We start from the raw sequence: 6,204 nt of genomic DNA on the forward strand, positions 1-6,204 counted from the left end.
AATGAATGCTTTAATTCCTTAAATGCGTCGTAAAAAGGCAGCGAAGACGGCGCTAATCTAAAAAATTAATAGTATCAGGCTCATTTTTACCTGCATTATCGTAATGGCTATCGTAAGAATTGCCATCATATATCCCGATCTGGTCTACTTCTACTGCGTTAGTAAAAAAATTTCGCTGTATTTTGCTTGGAGGATGAGTTAGTTGTGCGGAAATCGGACATTTCGGTGGTCGATTGTCTTGGAATGTATTGGGCCTATTCTGGTAATTGATCTGTCTTGATTGGTCTACTGCTTTCTGGGCCTGTGGTTTAGGTAGTAAGCTCGGTCTGTTGTTAAAGGAGTGCTTGGGGCAAGGTTATCAGTTCTCTCATGCTGAGAAGAAGGGGTAATTCGCCGTTTAGTCCTCTAATAAATGTGTCAAGGGCTTTGTCCCTATATGAATTGGTCATAGTCTGTATGGACTCGTCGCTCGTCACTCAGAAACATGAAATTTTGCCAAATATAAGGGAAAGGTGGTGGTAAACTTTTGGTAGAAGGTCGAATATCGTCGTGGCGTTGGACCAGAGTGGTCATCTGGTATTCGAGTGGGTACCTATGACCCTTTTATCCGAATAATGCATCATAGACATTTTCGAATTTGACTCAATCAAGTGAGTATTGTACGATTTCAATGCGGTGTCGGCATCGCCAATTATTTTATGCCTGATCGTATGGAATATGGCGAAGTGCTAAGGGGTATTCTTGACTCCCCCATAAGCTTTACAAATTCTGTCAACGCTTTTTTTCCAGGAGTTAAATTCGTCCTGAAAAATTCTCTAAGTCATTTAACCATGTCCGGAATCTTATCTAATTCATTGTGTTCAGTGTCACGCTGTGGTCGTGGTTCTGTTAAAGTCAGTTGCGAGGGTTTAAAGGATGGGTGGGAGGATTTGAAGGATGGGTGGTTTGCTTATAATCTAGCCTCATTTGGTTTAGTTGTTCAATTTATTCTTCAGCTGTGTCTGGCTTATATTAATCTTTTTATTTCTATGTCCAATAATTAAATTTCCTTTCTTTGTTACAGCACTTTCTTTAATAATTTTAGAATTTTTTTGTAAAATCTTACATTACTTGAGGACTTTAATCATTCGATACTAAAAGAGAGGGGAACTTTTAGTATCGAATGATTAAATTCCTTTAATTTAAATTTCTTTTCTTTTAGTTTAAGACCTTTTTTTGATGCTATCTTTTTGGGTTGAACAATTTAAATTCGTATTCTTTATAGTTACCATATTCTTTATAATAATCTTAAAATATTTTATAAAAGCTTACACTAGTGGTTTCCAGCTTTCCATGGGATGTCCTTATACGTTCCGGGATTGTCCTTTTCTCCACTTGTACTGAGGTCCCTCGACGTTTAAAAATCCCACGTGTTACGATGTAGCCGCTCGTCATCACAGTATTTTTTTGTTTTTCACACACGTAGCCTTACTTTTTTATTTTCAGGCTATTACTACTTTCGTGCGCTGGTCCCTGCTCGGGCGCCAGTTAAAAAACGTTTAGTTAGTTTTTATAAAAAAAAAGTTTTCCGGGAGCTATGCTTCTTTATTAAATTCCGCTTAAGAACTAAAGTTTACAATTAATTATACTTAACTCTAGACTTATGTTTTCCGCTGCAACGGGTACTCGTATAGAGCTTGCTGACGCTTGCTTCCCACAGGTTGCCCCTACACGTGTCGCATTCTCAGCGATTTAGTGGTGTCACATATTATATTGCTTTAGTGGTGTCATATTATATTCCTTTGTATCATATGATATTAATGCATCATATGATACTTTTTGAATGTGTGGGGTGCTAACTTACATACTGTATTTTGTGTGTTTTGTACAGGCGGTAGCATTATGCGTACACACTCTAAGTGCTGGTGTCTGACGTCGTGCTGCATAGTTCGGGCTATGTCATGTGCTTCTGACAATGACGTACAGGATCTTGAGTATAGAGCGTTCTTGATGGATGCACAGAGATATATGTCCTGAAAGCTTTTGATTGAGCTTCATGATTTAATACTTCTATCACAAATTCGTTGTTATGAGTCATTTCAAACTTTGAAAGTATTACGTTCAAAGCCTGGTTAATCTGATCATGTTATTCATGGAGTGGTAGGTGTCTCTGTTGGATTCCCATCATTTCTTCCTCAAAAGTGTACAATGGTCTTTGATCGTCATAGGACATGTCTAATCTGTCTATTATGCCGTCAAAGTTTGTTTTAGTGTCAGTGGCGTAGCTAGGGGGGGCGAAGGGGGCCGTCGCCCCGGGCGCAACGTCTTGGGGGCGGCGAAATGATCTTCGCTGTTTTTTAATATTCAGAAAAATACTTCAACAAATTTTAAAGATAAAGAGTTGTACACTCACGATGTAATAATCTGAATAACAATAAAAAATATTAATTTTTACTCGAATACTCTTCAGTCGTTGAATTTGTCTTATATCTTTTGGCTTATATCTTTCTTAAAAATAGTAGGCAAAATATGCAAAAATTCCTGCAAATTGTGTCAAAAGTGTACAAGATATAGGGCGAAAATGAGTTTTTTCTATGGCTTTTAATAAGATGTCTTGTAAATTTACTATCAATTTCCTCATAAACCGTATTGTGAGAATTTTCGAACTTCAGAATTTGTGTGGCTTCAACATAGTTCCTAAATTTTATATACTTAATATCGAAGACATTTTGTAAAAATTCACTTTTGTTCGAACCACCTTATGAAATTTGTAGGTAGGTACATAAAGGGGGGCGGCAGAACATCCTTGGCCCCGGGCGCCCGAAGTTGTAGCTACGCCACTGTTTAGTGTTATTATTCACTAATATTTGAGCAGCTTTGCCTAATATTTTTTCTTCCACAATGAGTATTGCTTGGGCAAATATGTTTGTTCCACTGAATTGCATTATACTATTCATGTGCATTGTTACCCTTTTCCTCCAGGCTCTGTACTCCGGAGGATCTCCATTAAATGTGTTTATAGTTTTAAAAATGTTTAAATCTGCATTTATATATGTGCACAATTTTCACTTCTTTCAGGCTTCGGTAATGAGAGCAGACTTTTATAAGTTGAAAATTTCTTTGTAACCCTACCACTGCTTGCAAGGCTTGTAATTCAGAGTTTGCCATTTTAATTTAATATTATTATTTCCTTTTTTATTTAGTAATTTATAAAGTTCCTTTATATAGGATAATTGTTTCACTGGATAACTTGTCCTTTATTTTAAGGCCACACGCGTAAGGATTTTATTCACAAACACTTTTCTTAGTGTTTGCCCCACGTTGGGCGCGAATTAATAACTTATTAAAGGTTGACCCAATTGACTGGGGAATACAAACCAATGTATTTGGACGTTTCAATTTGCACTCACACTCGCGTGAGTCTTTAAAAAAGAAAGGATATACGTGTGAATTTAAAATGTACAATTTATTTAGAATGATCCTTTGTTTACAGAACAATATGTAGTTTAATAACCCATCGCGTCGAACTAAGTTGGATCGCTGTAAATCGGTGCGGGTGTAACGCTGTCGATCGGAGCCAAAAGTAGTGTTGACGCGGCGCAGTATCGAATCTAATGTGATGTAGCACACTTGATTGCTGACGACTCGAATTAACGTGCACAGGATCGGTGAATTGGATAACCGTGAGAAGCCTAAGGTGTTATCCCGGGGCAGCGTATAAGCGAATGTAATAATACACAGCGACGATCCAATCCTTTTGATAGTTGACATCTGCTGTGGTGAAATCCAACGTGTCCCCGGGTGTGCTATATTGGTAGTGTGGTGTATTGGTCTAGCTAGGGTGCGCCAGTTTTTCCCGGGTGGAGTGTGTGGAGGCTTAACTCATTTAAACATCCTAGGCCCCCTAGGCGAATGTTTTGCCTAGAATTACGTATATGCTAGCATATATTTCGGCGTACAGTTGGTAGAGTAGCCGAGGGCGCAGAACACATACTATAAATGTTGAAAACGGTTTTGGTTTTAAACATAGTATTTGGTATTGATTTACTTTTAGGTGCGTATGGCAAGGAACTATATTTTGCGGATTTATCCGACTTATTATTATTACAAAAATGTGCTGTTTGCTTTTATTAATTTTATTTGCGGTTTTATTTAAAATTTCTTTAAAATCGGTTTGTTAAACCCGCCACCGTTCTGGGATTTGTGCAGAATTGTTTTTTTTTCATTATTGGCGAAAGCCATCCTGCGGGGCCGAAAGTTGTATTTGTTTTTAATGTAAGGACTTTCAGAGATAACTCTGACTTAATATTTTATATTAATTTGTGGAGTGTTGGAAAAAGGTGGCTTATATATGTAGTAGTCGTACGACGTACCGGCCATTATTTGATCGATTAGTTATGGATTTAGCGAAGTGCTCACAATACTGATCTTTTTATTTTTGTGCAAAGTCTTTTTGATCTGACAAAATTACTTCGTTCGTTAATCTTTAAGTTTTTAAACTTCTCGCAAGATGTAATATAAGTTTATGCCCTCGTGTGTATATTTTGCATGACGTGCGTTTTTTCTGTTCGGATATGAACGAGTGCGTTTTGTAAAAGCTTTTGCTTAAATTTTTGATTCTTCTTGCTTGGGGTCTATTGAAGCCTCTATTTGGGTCGTGTTTAATATTCTTAGTTTTGATTATTTGTTCTTCTACCAATTTCATATTGAGTAGTCAGAAAATTTTTCATTTGTTGCCACGTGGGCATCTTCTTCTTGATGAAAGGGATTGCTCCCACAAAATTAATGACTTTTTTGGTAATGCTGCGGTACATATGTTTACCAGAATAGGATCCCAATGGTCTGTGGGAACATTTAGTGTCGATAGAACCGTTAAACAAGTTGAAACAGTGGATTCTAGTTTGATGAATTCTACACATGTTCCTTTCTTAATTTTTGGCAAGTTCATTAGTGTCGTTGAAAGCAGAAATTTTATTTGGTTATTGTTGCTGTACGTTATTGTAATAACGGAGTAAGCATCAAAATAATTTACGCGTTTATGGTAAAATACAACGGAAAAGAAGTATAAATTATATACCGAAATAGCACCATACCGATTTCTTTGGAGCCGCGATATGAAGGTACCGTTGGTAAAAGTAATCCGGCGGACTTCGCTACCATCGCAGTATCGAATATTCAAGAGTATTCTTTTTTAATTTTAGTTTATCCCGACAGTTAGTGCAGCGATCAAATTATTAAAAAAATATTTCGTAGTTTTGTGTTATTATTGTGTAATTTTAAGTCATGAGCTAATTAAAATATTATATCAAAATATAATTAGTGTTCGAAGAGTTTTGAAGTGTGCAGATATGCTATACTTTTGCGAATTTAGTGCGGAATCGAAGTGAGTTTATTTCATATAAATTTGTTTATTAAATCTACACTTGCGTTCATTTAGTTGGTTAGGGTGGTTCCCTAACTGACAAATTAATTTCTGATTTCATAACGATTTTTTTATTTTTTATTATTGTTTTATTAAAAATCTTACATTTTTTAATTTACATAATTAATTTTCTAAATCTAAGCCACAAAATTTCATTGTTTTGCCTTATGATTTATTTATAGTCATAGCATATGCCAAGGGGTTTGGAAGTTGTAACCGTGTATGGGTGAATCTGAAAGAATCATTGGGATACGTGGTAGAAGTACAACTTCACCTCAAAGTAGTGGCTTCAAGAATGTTGCCCATGATTTTTTTAGAACTAATCTCGTGCCATTACATAATTTCGAAGCATAATTATAGGTGAGCCAATCTTTAGTCACAAATTATGTGGTGGCATTCCAGGTAAATCTAGTGAACTTAAAAACTATTCAGGATAGTTGACAACTTCGTCTGGATCAAGAGTGTCAATCGATTTAAATGTAATTTCATTACCAGGCAATGACTGCTGTACTTTGAAATTGATGGCGTCAACATCTAAATTTTTCGCGGCTACGTTATTGATTATGGCATTCCATAAATTAATGTACTTTTGAAGTAAATCCGAAGTACTATTAAAAATAAATATCTATTTGCAAATATTTTGAACATACATACATATGTATGCGCATCTAATAATAATAAAAGTGCATAAACTAAATGAGTGAACACAAGTCATAAATTTACAGATAAGATAATAATGGGACAAGTTTCGACCCGCTTCTTATCATTTTAGGCACAAATATACACTGTTATTAGAAAAATTG

This window comes from Bactrocera tryoni, unplaced genomic scaffold (assembly GCF_016617805.1).
Source record: "Bactrocera tryoni isolate S06 unplaced genomic scaffold, CSIRO_BtryS06_freeze2 scaffold_25, whole genome shotgun sequence".
NCBI classification, from domain to species: domain Eukaryota; kingdom Metazoa; phylum Arthropoda; class Insecta; order Diptera; family Tephritidae; genus Bactrocera; species Bactrocera tryoni.